We start from the raw sequence: 21,583 nt of genomic DNA, 5'->3' as shown, positions 1-21,583 counted from the left end.
CGGTCACTCAGCTTGTGAGTGTCCGTGGAACACCCTGAAGAGTTAATCTAGGAAGACTAGAGATCCAAAAAGTGTGGCTTATATCTACTGGAATCTTTTACTTTTTAAATGAATTAACAACACATACTATAAGCAGCCCAAATTATTCTTTCCCATTGTACGTTTTTCTTCTTAATGTCGCTCAGCGTCTAAGTAATCCTGCACATTTAGATCATCAGCGTCATTATTCTCGTCCATCGTTGCCTCACACTCCTGTGACCACAGCACAGAAGTATCCTTATGTTCTTTAGATATGTCCTTTGCCACCCTCTCCACCCGTTGAACTACCAGGTCGTCCATACCATTGTCCGGCCGGTGAACTTTAAAACTCGTCGTGTCACTATCACTGTGGTCACTGGTACAGTCGAGACCTCACGCATTACTTCTTGAACGATATCCTGGTATTTGTACATTACGTTTAGGACGCTCGTTTTCAAAATGCTCCACACACTAGCACATATAGGGCACGTCTTCTGTTGTCCTACGTACGTCACTAATACATGCGTGCCGAATTGCGCCATACTGATATGACGATAATGGATGCCAGGAACCATTATAATCACACCTGTTCTAACAGTCCTTACCATAGCTGGGACTGCCATACTTCCAGTTTTATTTGTATTTCTAAAACGTACTTCGTAAATCTACATAATTATCTTCAAATTCTTTTCCACGCATTCGGACCTATGAGTATGCAACGGATACATCCGTTGCATATCCCATTAACATCCATCTCCAAGTCTTGAAAGGACGACGCTAACCGATGGTAGTATTCATTAATGATCAATTTTAAAAGTGTTCTCTGATGATTCAGTATTATAATACCGCGAATATATTCTTCCTTCACAATATATTATGTATTACCAAGATAAGTAGCTGGATTGAGGTGTGCTATAGGAGACTGAGATCCTGTGTTACAGTTTCTTGGGAAACTGTTTTCCATATCAACCCGCCGCCCGGTCCATGACCAGGCCTCGTGGTGGATGAAGACCTGATCAACCACGCTGTTACTGCTGGCCGCACGCAAACCGACGGACGAACCACAGCCCGGCTGGCCACATACTGACTTAAGTGTCTATTGTTAATCCCTTTTATGTATGCTCCGAGGCACTTGAACAATCATGGGCCCCTAACATTTATTGTGTTGTCTCCGCGTACTCATGGCGCCCCTGCTTTTCGCTGGGGGGTGATGTTGCAAGGTCTGCCGAGTATTGACAGTGCAGCTGCCAAGCAGCAACATTAAAAAAGAAATAGATCATTTTGCCTTTTTGTTGGGTTATTCTAGGTAATTTACACAGGTTACTAGGTATAATAATTATGCTTATATGTACCTGTATGTAACCCTGTCCTGGTAGGTAACGGTCTCTCCTCACACACTGAGTGTTCGTAGTTCAGTCCCCGGCCGGGTGGAAACGTTGGGCGTGTTATCTTACACCTGCTGTCCCCGTTCACCTAGCAAGCAAGTAGATACCTTGGTGTTAGTCGACCAGTGTGTATTACATCCTAGGGGACTAGATTGAAGGACCCTAATGGAAATAAGACAGACAGTCCTTGATGACGCACAAGACTTTCTTGGGTTATTCTGGGTGGCTAACCCTATGGGGTTAAAAATCCGAACAAAATTATATTTTATTTTATCTTACATTTGAGCTATCGTAATATATATTTCACTAGTATAAGTTTCCTTAAAAGTATATATTCGTTTTCTATAGTGATTGAACATAAAAGAAGACTTCAGAGAGTTACTGGGTAAACTTCAGTAATGTAAAGTTCAAAGAAATCTTATAGAAATGTGTCAAGAAAAGCAGACTACTTTATTAGGAATAATCCTAATGATCCTGTAGGATTAATCCAGAAAAATTATAGAAAGCCAATTATCGTGGCTTATTTCCAATGAAATTTTTCTTAGGTCCTTTCAAAGGTGTGCAACCCACGACAGTGAAGCCGTAAGTCACATTGCATGAGTTTATTGGGTCTTCACAGCCTAAGTCTAACATATTTAAATGTATAAAATAATTTGATTTATAAAACCAATGTAAAAGGAGTTAAAGCAGATTACACCTCTGAGAGGTCCCCTCAACGCTTGTGTGACCAAGGGTGTCCCGTAGCTCGGTTGGTAGCGCACTCAGCTCACATTGAGTGTCCGTAGTTCGATCCCCAGTATGGGTGCAAACACTGGGAGTATTTCCTTAAGACACCTGTTGTCCCTCTTCGCCTAGCAGTAAATACGTACCTGGGTGTAAGCCGATTAGTATGGATCGCATCCTGGGGACAAAATTAACCTAAGTTGCCCGAAATGCTCTACATAACCAGGGGCTTTCTATATAGTATGTCACTGATGTCAGCTAGGTCTGTGTAAGTGGTATCAAGTACTTGTAGAAATAAAGATTAATATTGTTACTACTGCACTATTTCCACCTCTGGATTTCCTTCCGCAAGTCTCGGGACTCATGTCTCTGTATTAGACTGACAAAGCCTCTGGTCACTGAGTCTGGTGGATGGAACTCCTCTCGAAGATACTCAGATGTTTGTCTTATACATCAAGACAGTGTTAGGTGAGTCCAGTATCTGCTGTCAACAATATAAGTTATGGTGAAAACTTGGTGTATAATAGTGACAAGTTGTGGTTCAAGAAACATGAGCCAAAACTTAGGACATTTTGTTATGGAAACGTTTTGGTTCTGGGTCCTTGTTTACTGGAAACATGTTGGAGAGAATATGGTCCCATGACCGAAACTTTTCCCCAGTAAAATATCATAAGTGTTCACATTAGCTCTACCTACATAAACGGTTATGTACAAGTTAAGCAAATCCTGTGGATAAGTTTTTTTTTTTTTTTACTCACCGGCCGTTTCCCACCTACGTAGGGTGAACCAAAAAACGAAAAGACCACTAATAATAAAATGGTTATAATTATAACCATAATTTTTAAAGGGTGAATGGTAAGCCAGCGGAAGACCTCGGTCAGATGACCTAAAGCTTCAGCGGCGGGTCATCATATGACTAAGACCCGCGTCAGGAAACACTTGTCCTGATATTGACAAACCTTACCTAACCTAACCAAAAAAAAAAAAAAATTGTTAGGTATTGACTTAAGTAGTTATAGGTAATTAATCAGCAAGCAACCTGAATAACTCAATTTTCAGCCACCACCACTAGATCACATATTATGCAACTGACCACGGAACGGGTGAGGTTTGAACTTATGGCAGTTGAGTTCTAAAACTCCACGCCAGTGCGTAAGTCTCTCGGCTATAGGATTTAGCGACCATTTTATAATTTAATGTACCAGGAAAAAAAACTGGTCTCAAACCTACACACCGAAATCATTCCTTATGCAAGCATAAGGGACAGTTTACCTTTGACTTAGGGATCTCTTTCTTTAGCATCATTTTCATAATTACTGAGATATCTGTAGGGACCCTGAAGACCTTTCAGGGGACTATTTTTTTAATTCACTAATTAAATGGGGAGTTTTCAATGACACTGGCTAGTTTAACTTGGCACGATAGTATTTATTTGTGTTGAGTGTTCGTTGCTTTTAATGTTTCATTTTATCCTTCTTTTTATTGCGTTGTGTATGTTTTTTTTTATGCCTGTGAGAACTGGGTGACCTACGCTGTCAGAGTAGCCACCAATGCCACAACTACTAAGAAAGCAAGAGGATAGGCAGAAATTGCAAGATACCTCCAATGGAAAGTAGGGTTGTGGTGACTACCCTGGGAGAGAACTCAGAGTGAGGACACCACGACCTTCAACGTCCTCCTACAGTGCATAAGGTGAATTACCAACAATCCCCTGGCTGGCTTCCAGAGGGAACTACATAATTTCCTCAAGTCAAGTTCTGATCAACCCGGCTGAGGTGCATACGTTGGACTGTGGGCGGGGAGCACAAATTGTCTGATCGACCAGGCACACCACTAGGAGGCCTGGACCTGTACCAGGCTGCGGGGGCGGTGACCCCCGGAAGTGACTACACGTAACTTTCGGGTAAAAATTGAAAATACAATTTATGTGAAATATCTAAAAATAAAATCGCTTACCTATCGTGCCAGAAATCTTTGACTATTTTACTACAGCAGTTCTTCCCCTTTCCTTCCCTCTTTGATCAGTGTCCCAGGTACACAGTGCAGCTGGGACACACCATCATCAGTGTTCCAAGTACACAGTGTACCTGGGACACACCATCAATGTTCCAGGTACACAGTGTAGCTGGGACACATCATCATCAGTGTTCCAGGTACAACAGTGTAGCTAGGATGCACCATCATCAGTGTTCCAGGTACGACAATGTAGCTAGGCTGCACCATCACCAGTGTTCCAAGAAAGACAGTGTAGCTGGGATGCACCATTATCAGTGTCCCAGGTACATTAGTGTAGCGGGGACGCACTGAACTTGAATCGAGTAATATACAACTTTAACAAACAATTATCACGAGTAACAGCCACGAGAGTGAACTGTTATGTTTTCTTACCACAACGAGAACAAACTAGAATATACTCCATGAGAAAAAACTGCAATGTACCCTAGGCATAAGTCCAGTGTTTTTTGACAGGCTGGCTGTCAGTGTCCTTGAAGCTATTAACAATGTCACTCAACAGTCGTGAGAAAACCTGATAAATGTGGATGGGCTGGTACTTTCCACATGTACAGTTAAAAACTGTCGCGTATAACCTGTATAGTTCGAGGTTGAATTCCTTCAAGACAAGAACCAAATAAACAAGGATATCGCAGGACACCTTCCAAACTCCACAAGAACGTGCGTTGGAATTTAGCTGTGTGGCAACTCGAGTCGAACATCGCACTTATCAGCCAACCTGATTAACTTATCTGTATACGTCTTTAATTTATTGATCAGTTTTCATGCCTAAGGATCTTTAACCCACTTAAAGTGAAAGGTGAGACCTGCTGAATCTTACATAGCATGTGCGACCATGTACAATGACGACTTGTAGCAACGTGAAGCCAGAGATCAGCGCATGTGAGTGAGGCAGCAGCTTGGGTAGTGTATTCGTGACGGTCGTGGTGAGCGCATTCATTAAATCTGCTCCACCATCTTCAACATACTCTTGAACGCGTATTTCAACATCTGTAATTAAGTTTCAAGACTTTCATGAATCTAGAGCAAAGAAAAGCACCGATCGCGTGTGTAGGGGAAAGTTGTTTTACTTGTGTGTATATGTATTCTCAAATGGTTGTTTGTGATATAAGATTCTATGGTGTGTTTAGGTTTCAGAAACATCTTATATCGCATTAATTCTTTCAACCAAGTGCGTGACTAAGTTTTGTACTCTTATACCCAGGACACACCTAGGACCTTCAATATTTTTGTGCATTTCAGTGAAGCTCAAACAAGTTTTGTTTACAGAACTGATACTAGCGGCAGCCTTTATTAATTAAATCTGAGAAACGTACATCCAGAGGAGAGTTAGAGAGCCACAAACATACATACGTACACCCGACTTGATCTTGAAGTAAATTTAAAACCTGATTATCAGGTTCTAGAGAAAAAAAACTTGTATTTCTTGCTTGAGATGAAGTGCGTATTTTCCTATTCAATAACTGGCTTTGTTTTTATTGATAATAATAGCGAGATGGTACATGGGCTTTCCTAAATCTAGAAAAAGGTTCAGTTCGACAAGGGTAAACACGAGACCGGCATTTACCCATTGTGTGTACAAAGCTGTATAGCCCTTGTGGCTTAGCGCTTCTTTTTGATTATAATAATAATAATCTGTGTGTACAAAGTAATGAGAGCAAAATTAATTTTTCAGATTATCTGGTCGGACAGAGTGGCAGGATACCAGAGCCAGGTGAAGATTATACACACAGGTGTACAGATGAGAAGGGTAAAAAATCTCGTCATTGCACTTCTGACATTAAAATACACATTGCACTTGAAGAAACGTTTTCATGAATGACTAAACCTGTTTTTCCTCTTCCTAAAACAGCTATGATGTTCTTAAATATAAATAGATTAATATAACAAGAGAGTTCAATGCTGCTAGAAAGTTAGCTTCGATGGGGAGTGTATGTTCTTGAAAATTAAGGGAACTAATGTAAGATATTTGTCTCTTCAAACTCAACAACTGTAGTTCTAAGCGAGATGGTTGAGAATATTGATGCTGCAGCGCTACTTGACATTCATGTACTAGTGGTGGGGAACTAACCTAAAGTACCAAACATTTTATGAGAGAAATTTAGCATGTGTTAGTTTAGATCATGAGTTTGTAACAAGTTCATCACTTTAAATCATGTTCATTAGACAAAGACATGAACGACAAATCGCGAAATTGTTTTATATACAGTTGGAGTGGCAAGTATCAGCTATTTTTTTTTAATGGCCTAGGGGCAGCAATGTCGTAATCTCATGTAAGCCAGTTACCTGGCCCAACTTGGGATGGTAAGAGTGCAGGTGTGCCGGTCACTGGGTGTATTAACCCCCACTTCCCCCCCCCCCCCGTTCTCCTCCATCACACTCGCAAAAAAAAATTGAATACATCTAAAATACCTGACAAGCGGTACTGACGACAAGCATAAGGCAGAACCTTCGCTGTTGAATGTATCATTCGATCATGTTTCATGATATTCTTGGTTTATTTCAATATATATAAGAGGCTTAAAAATCTACAGCATATATACTGAGTCTTTAGACGTAGATAATAAAAGCCTAGTTTGGTCATGTAATTAATAGATCCAAGAACTGCAAGTGAGACGTTTCCTGGCCAAGACGAAAATATGTACCGATCCCCTAGATGGGTGATTCATTAAGAATGAGCGTAGGAATAGACGGATAGGATTAATTAATGTATGAATGAAGAGGGGATGGAGGGAGGTATGAATTATGAATTAAGGTGGAGGCAGAAAGAGACTGAAATGAATGAATGAGGAGTGAGAAAGGGATTGATAGATGGATTATTGAATGAAATGGGAAGAATGGATAGATGGATTAACCTGGGATGAACGGTAACAGGGAAGGAGTTGAGAGAGAACAGCACACTGGTAAAGAACAAAGCGTAGTGTGATAGTGGCTTCTACCACACAATCTGTCTGAAGGAATTTCGACCCAGAGGCGTGATGTAAGGATGCTGATGACCTTAGAGGTTAGAGGTTAGCACAGAGAAAGTGATGTACTAACGGTGGTGAGGGCAGGCACCTGTGTGTAGGCGTGATGAATTCAGTATAGCAGTAGGCGCCTTATGGGTGTGTACATCTATATATACTCGCCTAAATGTGGTTGCAGGAGTCATGCCATAGCTCCTGGACCAGAATCTTCGCTAGTCGATACCAGATCCACTCTCTCCACTCCAAGAGCCTTGTCGTTCCTCTTCTTAAAGTTATGTATAGATCCTGCCTCCACTACATCACTCTCCAGACTGTTCCACTTCCTAACAACTCCAAGGCTGAAGAAATATTTCCTAACATCCCTATGACTCATCTGAGTAGTTAACTTTCAGTTGTGTTCCTTTGTTCCTGTGTACCGTCTCTGAAACATTCTGGTCCTATCCACCTTGTCAATTCCTCTCATCAACGTGCTAGGCTCATGTGTGTTCTCACCTATTGTTGTGGGAGTCGATACTCATAGCTAACATCATTTATTTCTGGCCTTTAGACGTTGTTGTATATTGAATTAACCATTACCATATCAAAGTCATTTCACTTGTCTACCACCCTGAGACTAAAGAAATATTTCCTCGCATACCTGTCGCTCATCTGCGTTTTCAGCTTCCATCTGTGTTCCCTTGATCGTTAATTGCAGTTAACTGAAAAAAGTCTGTCCCTATCTGCCTTATCAATTCCTCTTATGATTTGGCACGTCGTAATGTCTTCCCTTTTACATGTCTCCACTAAAGTTTACAGATTCAGTGCTTTCAAATTTTCCTTACAGTGCATCCCTCTCAGTTCTAACATTAGTCTGGCCGGAATAATTTTTGAGCTTCTCCACGAGCTTCACAGAGTGTGGGCTCCATCCAGAGGCCGCGTGATCAGTGATTTACATATGTCGAATATTCATTTATTAAGGTGTCTTTGTTCAAGGTTTTGAATGCTCTTCTGAAGATTGCTAATCTTGCATATGCCGGTGACGTGCATTGTATGTGTAATTCTGGTGATGTGCTTGGTGTTATATTTGTCATTAGATCCTATTCACTCCCTTTTCACTCACTTCTCTGATATTCATGTTGTACTGTGTCCGGCTTGCTCTCATCTCCAATTTGCATGACCTTTCATTTGTTTGGGTTGAACTCGGGAAGCCACTTGTGTGATCACATCTGTTAAGTTTATCACTGTACTCTGCTGTTCGTATTCTCCTTACTAATTTTACATCCTGAGTAAACAGTGATAGGACCTGGTTCTCTCTGGTGGGTCGTTCACGTATATTAGAAACCTTTGCGTTCCTAATACATATCCTTGGGGAACCCCACTGGTTGATCTTTTCCATTCTGATATCTCATACCTTCCTGTTATTCACTTTCATGTCATTCAGATACCATTTGACCCAGTGGAGTACTCTGCCGTTTAACCCAACCTGTTCTTCTAATTGCTTGACTAATCTCTAGTGTGGCACTGTATCAAATGTTTTCTTGCAATCCAAGAAATTGCAATGCACAACCCTGATTGTCCTGTTTATCTCTGTGCCTCTGTCATAGAACTTCAGCATGTTCGTAAGGTAGAATTTTTCATCCCTAAATCCGTGCTGATTTTCTGTAATTCTTCTAAATGTTCTAACATCCCTTATCATAATATCTTATTCAAAACTAGTATGCATGTTAGTAACAGGCTTATAATTCAGTCTTTTGTCTGTTCCTCTTTTTAATATATGAGGACCATATTTGCCCTTTTTTTTAATTTTCTGGCAGTTGTCTCTAATGGACAGATTGGTTGAATATCCTTAATATTTGCTCACTCGGTGGTTTTTCTCTTCTCACCACCCATGGAGACATGTTGTCTGGCACAATTGTTTTAAATTTAATAGTCCCGTCATTTCTTTTACTGTGTTGTCTTCTTTTTTTTGGGGAGGGGGGGGGGAGATGACACGATGCTCTTGGAAAAATCTAAAGACAAGCTACAATGGTTCGTGCGCGAATTTGGGATGATAAGTAAAAGAAGGAAGTTAAAAACGATAGGAAAGAGCAAGCTCATGACAGAAAAAAATAGGTAATGAAAGACTGGATATCAGATTGGAAGGAGGGAGTAGGATGAAGTTAATGTCTTTAGATATATTAGCGATGACTTGTCGGGAGATGAGTCTACGAAAAGTGAGGTGAACCATAGAAATGACGAAGGTAAAAAAGTGGATGGTGCACTGAAGAATCTGTAGAGACGAAGAACCTCCTCATCTATGGAGGCAAAAGGTATCAGAGAATTTGTAATTTAGAGATTAGTAGGAGGTGCAAAATTAAATGTATTTTCCAGAGGACCAAGGAGAGATTGAGGTAGTTTGGGCATTTAGAGAGGCTGGAGCAAAATAGGTTGACACGGAGGCTGTATAAATCTGAAATGGATGGAAAGAGGGGTATGGGTCGTCCTACGGAAGGTTGGAGTGAGGGGAGGGGGGGTAAAAGTTTTGTTTGCGAGGGGCCTGAACATCCAACAGGCCTGTTGGAGGCTGGGGTTATCCAACATGAGGATACCTTTCTCGGATAGCACAGCGACCGAAACACATCTGGTTTCCAATTGTGCTGTGTACCTATTTTCTACCTCTCGTACAGTCTATCCCTGTCTACCCTATGAAGTCCTTAAATAATTTTGTAGATTATCATCATGTTTTTCCTGGTTTTTCTATCCTCATAATATCATAAGATTCAGCTCCTTAAGTCTCACCTCATAGCTCTTATTCCTTAACTCTGGCTTGAGTGTCGGTGTAAACCTCCGCAAAATCTCCAGTTTTTTGACATGTTTTATCAGATGTAGTTCCTTGACATTGATGAGGGGTTTGTGTCACAAGGAAGTTGATCTACCGCCCTCTTCCTTGGGTCGAACCTCATTGCATGTCGTTTCCCAAGTGCTGTATGACCCCTTTGGGTTTAGAGGTCTCCCATGAATAGGATAATAATTTCTCTGGTTTGGGTTCTTCGCTGGCGCTGCATACTCCAAGAAGGATCTGACATATGTCGTATATAGTATCATTACTGACTTTTTGTTGAGATTGCTGAATGGTAATCTGTGTTAGCTAAATGAGTAATAGTTTCAGAGGCTACACTGTTGATGAGTGCCTTAGACACTATGCTGACCTCTGAATCTTTCCCTTGAGTAAGGTTTGCAACTTCCGCTCCCCGAGTTTATATTCAATTTGTGGTCTTATTAACCCTTCACCGATTTTTATAAACTTGCATTTCGTGTAATTTGGTGAGACTGTATTTTAGTAGTCGTTTATCTGACCAATTCTGAATTTGGAGCAGGTTCATGTGTAGTTCACATTTTTTGGCTTTTATTCTTGTTAATTTCACATCTAGAAGCAACGACTCATCTGCCTATCCTTATGGTATATCATTCACATACATTTTAAAACAGTACTGGTCCCAGTACCGACCCGTGTGGAGCCCCACTTGTTGCACTTGTTCATTCTTTTGCCTCTTCCAAGATAGTCACTCTGTCTCCTTTCCCTGAGATAGTCTTTGATCCACGATAGTATTCCGTGTTATTCCTGCCTTCTCCGTTAGTTTTTGTATCTCTTGCGAGGTACAGTGATGAATGGCTTTTGTAATCTTTTAAAATGTAGTTTCTTCACCACTTTTGCTCATGCCTCACTTATGTTACTGTGTCATAGAACTCCACCAGGTTTTATGAGGTAAGGTTTGCCATCTCTAAGTTCATGTTAGTTCTTTTTTATGAAATTATTTATTTCCATGGGCTTCACCACTTTCTTGCTGAAGATATTTTACATTGCCTTACATAGTATGTATGTCAGTGGCGCTCCTGTGTACTTAAATTCTTGTTGTCTTTCTCTTCTCTTATGTGTGTGTGTGTACTCACCTATATGTGGTTGTAGGGGTCGAGTCATTTGTGTGTGTTGGTAAGTGGGTTCTTGAATGGGTTCGTGGGTTTGCGTGCGTGTGTGCGCACGCGGAGGGGAGAAGGGAAGTGGGTGATGGGTGAGTGGAGGTCAGCAACCACCTGTATGTGGCTGTGATTGAATAAGCTTCCCTCACAGGTGTCAGTAGTCTGTTGCTGCTAGCACTTGCTAGGATGTAAAAGTGGAAGCAATATCTTGCAATTTATTTATAATAAAATGCTTTTTATGGTTAAGTTTTCAAAGTGCTTCACTGCCTTATGAAAGTTTTGTAAATCATCGTATTTAAATTCAGTATTTGATATTTAAATATATACTTCGCAGAAAACTGGCATCATTTACCTATTGCAACAATTCTCTTGCTTCAGTCTAAAATCCACAATATCATATAAATGTTGTGACTGTGGCATGATTGCTTAAGTTCTTCTCACAGTGCATACCAAAGACTGTTTATTGGGTAAGTGTAGTGTTGGGGAGGGTGGTTGTGGTGGGTGGGGAGACAGAACTGGTGGGGTGAGTGTACTCGCAAGCAGCGAGTACACTCCTCTCTTAGTTCCTCTTCGCTCCTCCTCTTAACCTTCAATTGTCCGGCATTGCTGGCTCCTGGCCTCCCAGGCGCTATTATGCCTACTCTTCAAACTGTGTATTAAGCTTGCCTCAAGCTCATTTCACTTGCTTTACCACCTTAAAATTGTCGAAGATTTTAACATCCCGTTGCTCTAGTCTTTACAATTCCAGGCACTGTGCTCCTGTGTTACTTGTGTAGTCTGTCCCTGTCTCCTCTGTCCAGTCCTTTGAGCATGTTTTACTTATCGTGTCTGTTGATATTTTTCTCTGCTAAGATTAAGTTACAGGAGAATGAAACTTATGACGACGTTTAGGTGCGACTCGGCCCATTAACTAGTCACACAAGGGCGAAGGGAAGGGAGCCGTTACCACAATAAAATGTCACATTTGTTGCATCTGTGTCCATTTACCTAACATTTTGTCGGTAATTCTACGATTATTACCACATCATCCATACCAATGTCACGATCCCTCACTGGAAGTGTCCTGATACCGGTGAGGGGCTCTTAATCCAGGGAATTGGATTTATCCTTCCTTTACATCGAATCTGGATACCTCCCATTCCCCTTGCGCTTTATGACCCCTACGGGTTTAGCACTTCTTTCTGATTAAAATAACTAAAGATGGTTTCATAAAAGAATTTGTTTAGACAGCTTCTCGTATACTTCCTATGATGTAAGGTATATATGGTATACATTACGCTTCATGCAGCATCTTTGTCTTGCGTGACATCGCATCTGTTTTTAATGAAATGCGGCAACCTCTTGATTAATTATTCTTGGCCAAGTCTACTTGAAACCTAGTTTTATCCTCATTAATTTCAAATCGCCAGCAGGACACGATGCATATATGGATTTGGTTACATCTGGCTGCTAAATTACGTATCTTAAAAATAGCAATAATTCTTGAGGAGTCTTATTTGTTACTCTTTCCTATGGTGATTCCTCATCCCTCATTCCTCATCTGTTCATCTGATATGTTTTTGATCAATTTTAACCCTGTTCTGTGTACCGTTTCCATGTTTCTTTTTTCCAATCTGGGGATCAATCTCCTGCGTGGTATTGCCAAATGCCTTTCTGTAGTTTAAGACTATGTAGACTCCCCATCTCTGCCTTTCTTGGGTGACATGGAAATCTAGCATTTTCGTGAGACAGGGGATGCCTTCTCAAAATTCGTGCTGTTGTTTGTAATGAAGTTTATCAGCTCGTTGTACTTCACCAACTTCCTCCTTATTACCTTTTTCTTTAGACTGGGATTTTATTCATATTAGTGATATTGACCTGTATTTTTTTTTTTTCGCCTTCTGCTTACTGGGATTACATTTGAAATTTTCCGGCTATCCAATAGCTAACAATAGTACTGTAGATGACATGGGAACACCGACAAGACTGAAGTGGATAAAAGCGATGTGAACGACGCTTTGAACACAATTACTCTTCAAGGGAGGTTGATGGTGAGGAGTTCTTGATCCAGGAAATTGGAGTTTTTCTCCTTTTCCTTTGATAAAATCGGATTACTTTTTATTTCAAAGCACTATGACCCCTGCGGGTTTAGTGCTTCCCACTTGAATATAATCTGAAGTACAGCGGTATATATAATCTACCTGGGGTCTCCCTTGTAACCTATTTACTATTAGACAAGAAAACTCTCAGCATATATACGGTGAGAAAAGTTTCCTAACAAACTAAATCGAAGATACACGGTTACACAATTAATTTAGTATTAATTCTGTGTTAGCAAAACTGCGACAAAGATTTTTTCTTCTGTGAATCGGATTTTACTAAACAAAACGTAAATTACAATCTTTTACCAACGTCATTAATTTAAAAGGAAAAATATTGTCTTGTTAACATTTGCCAACAAGATGAAGTTAGTTTATAAAAAGATATTTAAAAAAATAGAGCATTTTCAAAATCTGCAAATATTTGTGGAAGTTTACAGTGAAAGACTCGTTATTTTTTCATATTTGCCCACATCTTGGGTGTTAAAGTGAAAGACAAGCGGATGTGGCTTGTACTTTTCAAATTATCTTCTCTTCAGTGGTTACTCAGTTAAACTCGCGGATATAGCCGTTTAATAAATACCTGTTAAAGTTTGCACATTTAAAGACATAGTTGTTAAAGCGTGTGCGCTAAAGTCAGTAATTATCATAGTAAAAACTAACGTGACTTGTAGAAAGCGTTTAAAGTTTAGAATATTTATATTATTTCCTTTCGTTATAGCTTATGTCCTTATCTGGAATGAATTACATTTTTGTAATATTACGTTTCCAGGAAGCTTTAGATAGTGTCACTCCTTTAATTATTCAATAAATAAAAACATAAAGGATCATGATATGTGTGGCTGTGTTCCAAGGTATCTTATGTGGGATTCTGGATGTAAACAAATACATGATAGTACAAAAACACTTATAATTTAGAGCAAAGGGCTTTTATTTATAAATGGTTTTTCCCGCTGGGGACGTTATCAAATAGTTAATAAAGCCCCCTCTCCCCCTGTGGGTTAAACCTAGTGTAAATAAAATTCTTTGATATAAGGTATACCAAGCATGTTGCATAGCCTTTTATAAGTAATTTTAATAACTGGTTCTTGTAAAATGTAAAAATACACAAATGACACTAGATAAAGTAGCAAAGTTTGATGAAATGCAAGTTTCATGCCCAGACAAAGGATAATATTAAGATTCTTCAAAATAGCGACACAGGGAGGAGAATGTACTGATATGTCGGGTATAGAACTGGGTGTAGGAAAGAAGAAAGTTCTTTAATGCATGAAAATAGTGAGCTTATAAAATTAGGAAGAAGGTTGCAACGAGAGAATGACCGGCGAATAGCTGAAGCCTCAGAACTGAGTAACTTGCTAACGTAAATGTTAACTCAAGCTTTCTTTGCTGAAGATCATGTTGTTTACCTAGTACGTCTACAGAATACGTTAGATTGTCTTTTTTCTTGACTACTTTTCCCTTCTGGTTTTCTCGCTTTTCATTTTTCATTTGCACTTTAATCATGGTCCAAGTCGGGTAGAAATATCTATGTTTTACTTCCAATTTGTAGGTTAATTGTTAATTTAAAAATTATATACGAGGAAGAACGTGAACATGTTCTCTAAGTAAAATAAAAAAAAATTCAGAAAAATCTTTAATTTTGTTAAAATAGATGTACTGTTAAACAGTTATTGTACTTCATCAATGGTAGATATAATGTACTCCACAAATAATAGACAATTATTTACTCATCCGTGAGTCTTCCGCTAAACCAATGGTTCCCAAGCTTTTCACCACCAAGGTCTGTCTACTCATTAAGCTAATTTTATTAACTAACAACAAACTCGTTTTCCCAGTTTCATCTCTCAGCTGAAAGACATACGTAACCGAGTTTGCATTTAAATAAATTGCAGTATTAAAAGAACTTGTTTGTTTAATGAGATGGTTGATGCTGCTTTGTTGACACTGTTCCGAATTTCAGGTTCAGTGGCAGATAGCTTCAAGCCTAGATAAGGCTCGTTCTCCTGTATATCGATTTTATATAAAACAATTGGGAGAAAGCCTGCTCACATAAATGTAGTGGGGAATGGCATTAAATATCTCAGTGCTTTGGATGCCAATTCTGGTTACACATTTTTCACAGGCAACCAAAAGTCTAAGTTGTACCGAATGAAACTTCGTCATTGTTCGACGGAGGTTTGGCATGTTCGTTTCGTCAGCTCATAAAATAAGACCAGCAGTTGAAAAGGGTTTAAAAAAATACTGTTCCTGCCGATTTGCAAACAGCTTTGAAACTTTATCTTTGTCAGCCTTATCGTGAGTAATCATACATTTTACACTGAGCCTCTTGAAATTTTGAACTTAGCTCACAGACACTTCTTCCCCCCGAACTACCATTGTGGACCCCCATGGGTCCGCGGACCACAGGTAGTGAACCGCTGCGATAAACAAACAGCCTTGATTGAACCATGAGGCACGTTGCTGTTTAAGTTGGTATGAATGCCTTTGTTCATGCAACTGTGTTGGTGTTCATGCGGAGGCTGGGAGTCACGGTATGTCCACAATGGCCGCGGCAACGTGTATGGCAGAAACTTATCCACATGAAGAAAAAGATTACTGTATATATCTTCCCCACACTGAGGTCTTCGGTAAACTGTTTGCTGAATCTTGCTGAAAAGGGCCCGCGAGGCCGAAACACACAGCGCTCTATTGCTATATTTGAATCTTTGTGTGGGGTGAGTATGTGGTTGTTGAGAATTTTTGGCCTTACCTGCTGTGTTTAATTTATTATAAATATAAACACTTAGCTGATAAATGACAGCAAATCGTCTACACAGCCGCCCCTGCAGACGAGGTCTAGAAGCTGTCGAAACCATCACAACAGTGGGCTGTCAAGAGATACAATTTGTAAGTATAAATTACCCCTAGGGGGTGTTATGTCAGCATATTTCATTCGATGATGGCCGACGAAATACTTACTTGTTTGGACTCAAAAGTCCACACACTGCCGATTATAGGTTGATTACAAACTCCTTGTGACTCAAGAATTGCGCAATCCCCCGATCTACAAGAAATTCGTAACATACCTTGCTCTTTGTAACGTGAGCTATGGTGTTCTCAACACCTTCGACAGATATCGGTGACTTGATAGAAGCTGAAGTGTCCTTGGATGTCCACGTCTTCCATTGTCTAGGAAACGCACACTGGTACACTATGTTCCACAAGATTTGTCTTTATTGTTCACAATGTATCACAAGAGAAGCTGATCACACTTCTCTTAAGAGTTTATTGTGTTTTGTGAGACACTTTATTCACACTAACGCACAGATCAGTGTCCTTTGCTGGTTATCCTGGCGTCAGTGTCTCGTAGTAGAGTCAAAGTTAGTCTGGCCGACGCCACCGCTCCATGCCGTCACTGCCCCCAGCACAAAAAAAAAAAAAAACGCTGACCTAGTACCTTGCATCCTTGTCACCTCCTCGATGAAGCAAAGCAGAATGTTTGTTTCTTGCTGTCTTAAGCAGAAACAACAATGTACACTATTTTTACTATGGTAATAAAGTGGGAGCAGGATTTTCCTTAATTGTCCTGCTAAGTAAGAATGTATTGTCTCTTATAAAAATACACGTTGCAACACCGCTGCAAGGAGCAGAGGTCACTTGATTACATGGCATAGCATCTGTGATCAATTACTCACTCTAGCAGTAAACAAGACGCTCGCCCCTTCTGAGTGGCCCCTCAGGGCTGAAAGGGCTGAAGGGGGCTGATACCCCCCTCCTGGAGAAAATTTCTCCACAGTGGTGTTGACACGTGTTGGTCATACCTGTGTGCTTGTGAATGTTTTCCTCTTCACAGCGGCAACATCACCAAGCTGCTTAGTAATCTGTTACACGCATAATGTTAACAGTTATAGTGCAGTAAAATAGGATTTGTTGTCCATCAGGAAGATGATTGAAGATGCACCCTGTCACTGACGTCTACACAATGTGTAGAATTAGAACTTGAGATTTATGCATAGCCTGAAGAACATTTCCTTATGATAAATGGTGTAGATATGCAGAGACTACATGAAGTAGAGTCCTCACGAGTCCTGTCCTTACCTTAAGTGAAAAGGATTATGCACAGACTTAGACCATGCTACTAAAGCCGCCTGGTCACTAGAAATATGACTTGCGGACTATTCGATTTTTTAGCCCTTTCATGTCAGCTGATAATACAGTAGAATGAAGGTTATAAATTCTTGATGTGACAGTAATGATGGGACCTTGACGTGAAGGTGCTACCTTGATGTTATTGCGGTGATAGTATCTCGAAGTGAAGGTGCTAATGCTAACACCTTGATGTGAATGTGATGTCTTCTTAATGTGATGATGGTACATTGATGTGAAGGTGTTGGTGATGGCATCTTGATGTGAGGGAGTTATTGATGGCCCTCTTTTTGTGAAGGCGTTAATAATGGAACCTTATAGTGAGGTGTTAATCATGGCACCTTGATGTGATGTAAATGATATCAACTTGATGTGTAGGTGTTAATGGTGATATTTCCTTGATGTGAATGTGGCAGTGATGTCTCCTTGATGTGAAGGCGATAATGTGTCCTTGATGTGAAGGCGATAATGTATCCCTAATGTGAAGGTGATGTGGATGGAAAAACATCTGAGGCAACAGTCCATTGTTTATATAAAAGAGTGCTTCTTAAACTGTTTTGGGTGGCGCCCCCCATATCGCAGTTGGTCATCATCTCCACGCCCCCCCCCCTCCTTCATATCAAATTCTAAAAAAAAAGTCCTTATTTAAACAGGAAAACTGAGAAACTAGCTTCCATTTATAACTTGAATATTTTTTACTATTCAAAAGTTTAACGAACAAATGGCATATAAACAACATATAAAGTGAGAAAACAGTGAAATTTTTTGACACTGCTTCTAGGCTACCAGATCCCAAACAAGTGAGCATGAGATTGTGTATGTGACAGCAAGCAGCGCAGAAAATTCAGCTTCACAAAGATACATGGATCCAAATGTCGTCAGAATCCGTGCACCTTGACGTGAGACCAGGGAGTATACATGAAAGTATGTGTTCCAGGACATGTCCAGATCATGAGTTTTGAAATCGTCCTTAGCCGAGGAGTTGAATTTCAGCTCAAGGAACTGTTCCTCAATTCATCCGAAACATCAGCTACGTCTCACTGGAATGGGTTCCTGATGAATTTCTAGGCCTTATGTTTCTCATTCAAATCACTAAAGTAGCAGACGAATTCCGTCTTAAGGTCAGTCAGATGAGCAATAACTTTTTTTTTTTAATTTTGAATCGAGCTGACCAAGCGAGACACCAGAATTCAAGTCGAAAAAGGTTATGTTTCCATCCTCTATTCGGATTTTCCCGAGGTCTATTTTCGTCATGTTCTTCTAATTCAGCGCTTCGAAAATTCCCGCAGATGAACGAGAAACAGGTGAAATCCTTCGAACTGGAAATTTTCATGGAGATCTGGTTTCTGCTGCAACTATATTAATACTCCATCTCGCAGATCGCAAAGCCACCCGACCATGTTTCCCTTCGAAAGCCTGTGTGGAAAAGCAAGGCTTGATGGTCAGCCCATGTCCTTACAGCTGTTTGAACTAGTGGCCGTCGAACTTTTGATGACGTTTACTGCCTTGATGGCCATTTTCAGAGGATTCTTAATTTCAGCAAGTAGAGTCATGGATGCTAAAACTTTCCGATAAATGACGGAGTGCGTAACAATAACAGAGGGACTCTTTTGTTTCATCATATTAACGTAACTGGATAGCGAACCAAGCACGGCCTGAGCTCCTTCTGTACAAACTCCTACTAGCGAGTTGCACGAAAATCGATTTTCTTCAAAGAAGTTCGGTACCACTTTCAAGATATCTGTTGCCGTTGTAGAAGTTTCCGGGAATGACACAATAGCATTTTCTCCTTCATGCTGTCGCTTGACACAAAACGAGCGTACATCAGCAGCTGACAACACTGAGCAACGTCAGTCGTTTCATCACACTGTACTGAAAAGGCAGGAGATGCCCGTATCTGTTTGATGACTTGATCTTCAATGTCTTGAGACGGATCATTGATCCCTCCGACTGTATGGCTCTTCTTGTTCTTTACTATCTTGTATGATGCCTCAATAATATTTGTAGTCAGTTGGCGAAATACTCCCTGCTGAGGATTTTAGCTCGCTTCAAGGACACATTTTCACGCCTCAGAAAACGCCTTGGGTTTGTCGGCAAATTCGGGATGAATTGTCGCCAGATAGCATTCCAAGCGTGAAGGCCGCATCCCATCCTCGCTCAGTCTTGAAGCATATCACGCACTGGGAGGGAGTTGTGTGTTACTCATTTTGAAGAGGGACAAATCCGTACTTTATGTAATCGTCCAGATACTTCCGTTTTATCAAACTTGTGCTGATGACTTTGATTGCAGCTCCCTATATGTTGGCTAGAGAAGAAAGAAACTTTGTAAATTGATATTTAAAAAACATGCCACAAAAAGTTCAAACAATCAAATTTCATTTCTAATATAAAATAAATAATAAAAACTTTGTGCAGGAAAACAATTACTCGCTATTTACTTTTTTCTATGATTTTAGGGGTTTAAAAGAATTTTTTTTAATTTTATGTTAATTTCTTATGAATAAATTAACTGAAAAACACATTGCCAAAAACCTAAATACTTTACGTGTGAAAAAATGTTTCTCAGTTTCACAACATATACTGTATAAGTAAATGTGAAATTATATCTAAATGTCATACACATCACTGTAAAGACTACCAACATAATCATCACCACATAATCATAAACACCACCATATGATCCTGAACAGCCCACCACATGATCATAAACACTACCAAAAGCACCACATAAACACCACAACATTGCCGCTCCATCATCTACATCATGTCGGTGTGCATGATGTGTAGCAGTCATCCGGACATGGTCCTGGATATTCTATAACTGATTTCTGTGCTGTGATGTTGGTTGTTGCTGTTTCCTGGAACATGAATCTGCCCAAATAATTTTTGTGTCTATGCTTCTTCACAGTCCAGTTTTGTACTGGAATATTTCATTCTCTGAATAAAAACGCAACAATTAACATTATTTTCAAATATTAGTTATCATTGTTGTTTCGTTCATTAAAAAAAAGTCTACGCTACAGCATATATCAATTAAATAAATGCGTGAGTGTGAGAAGCAGGAAGTTAACATGGTCGACTGCCGCAACATGAAAGTTAAAACCGTGGTAGCCAAGTTTTACCGGTTCGGCTAGGCGAGGCTCTGCTAAGCTAGGCTCGGCTAGGCTAGGCGAGGCTAGGCTAGGCTCTGCTAGGCTCTGCTATGCTAGGCTCGGCTAGGCTAGGCTGCTAGGCTCTGCTAGGCTAGGCTCGGCTAGGCTAGGTTCTGCTAGGCTCGGCTAGGCTAGGCTCTGCTAGGCTCTGCTAGGCTAGGCTCGGCTAGGCTAGGTTCTGCTAGGCTCGGCTAGGCTAGGCTCTGCAAGGCTCTGCCAGGCTCTGCTAGGCTAGGCTCGGCTAGGCTAGGCTAAGCTACAACTCATTATAAGCCAAGATTATTAAATTGTTGAATGTTGATAATTTAACTAATATTAGCTATGACTAGATTCTAGTCTTTATAATGTTAATAATTACCTATTGTTGTGTATGGATACTGAGAGTTTGTAACGGTTTGCGTTAAATTTAATGAAAAGTGAAGAGCCTCCTAGGTTACGGTTAAAAAGTTCCGCGATTATTTGGACACTTGCGTTCAACAAATCGGTTCGAAAAGAAAAAGTACAATATCACTAGGATGAAAAAAAAAGAGGTTTACCTAAATTTATTCACTTTCAGTGGAATTTTTCCTTTCGATTGACGTAGTTACCACTTACGACACTTCGAACTGTCCGGGGTGGGAGGGGGTTCACCCCCCCCAAGATAGGCCATTCAAACACACATTAACGTCATTCCTTATCTTTGCTCTGAGTTTCTGTATGATCCTAGTACGTTTAGCGCTTCTTTTCGTATTATATAATGCTCTGAGTTTGCCTCCCCTAGTTCTGGGAAATAAACGCTCAGATAAAGTCAAAATTAGGGGATTTGTAAATGATTTATTGAGTGTGCTAATTTTATCAGAGTTCATCGTTGATTTATTCTGTTTAAGCTTTGTGGCATTTGTGAGGATGGAGTAATTATTATTTAGAATTACCAAAAATTGTATTTTGTTCAAAATCTCTGAAATGAATGACTCACGGAATTGGCATTTTTGTGAATATACTATTACTCATTATTATTATTATTACTCATTATTATTATTATTATTATTATTATTATTATTATTATTATTATTATTATTATTTTGATTTTGATTTTTTCAGAAAATGGAGTAATCAAGTGCGGGCTATGTAAGAAGATGAGACTGATTTCAGTAATTGCAGAAGACAGATTATGTGGCAGCATGTAAACAAATTGCAGGATGATG

General features: G+C 39.9%; 1 protein-coding gene across 11 annotated transcripts in view; it reads left to right on the top strand.

The window, feature by feature from the left end:
- The window catches only part of LOC128687335 (alpha-(1,3)-fucosyltransferase C-like), an 82,181-nt gene that overhangs the window by 17,574 nt on the left and 43,024 nt on the right, over positions 1–21,583 (top strand). Inside the window, exons 1-3 of one of the 11 annotated variants that reach the window (XM_070092779.1) lie at positions 5,036–5,131; positions 5,815–5,889; positions 21,480–21,583. The exon at positions 21,480–21,583 is cut by the window's right edge and continues 329 nt beyond it. The gene's annotated coding sequence lies outside the window, so the exon portion shown is untranslated. Of the gene's footprint in view, positions 1–5,025; positions 5,212–5,814; positions 5,890–21,479 lie in introns of those variants that run through there. The other 10 variants (XM_070092784.1, XM_070092780.1, XM_070092787.1 and 7 more) reach the window with 10 other exon arrangements.

This window comes from Cherax quadricarinatus, chromosome 40, assembly GCF_038502225.1.
Source record: "Cherax quadricarinatus isolate ZL_2023a chromosome 40, ASM3850222v1, whole genome shotgun sequence".
Taxonomy (NCBI): domain Eukaryota; kingdom Metazoa; phylum Arthropoda; class Malacostraca; order Decapoda; family Parastacidae; genus Cherax; species Cherax quadricarinatus.
The sequence above is the reverse complement of the archived record's forward strand: the minus strand, read 5'-3'. Positions and strand labels throughout refer to the sequence as shown.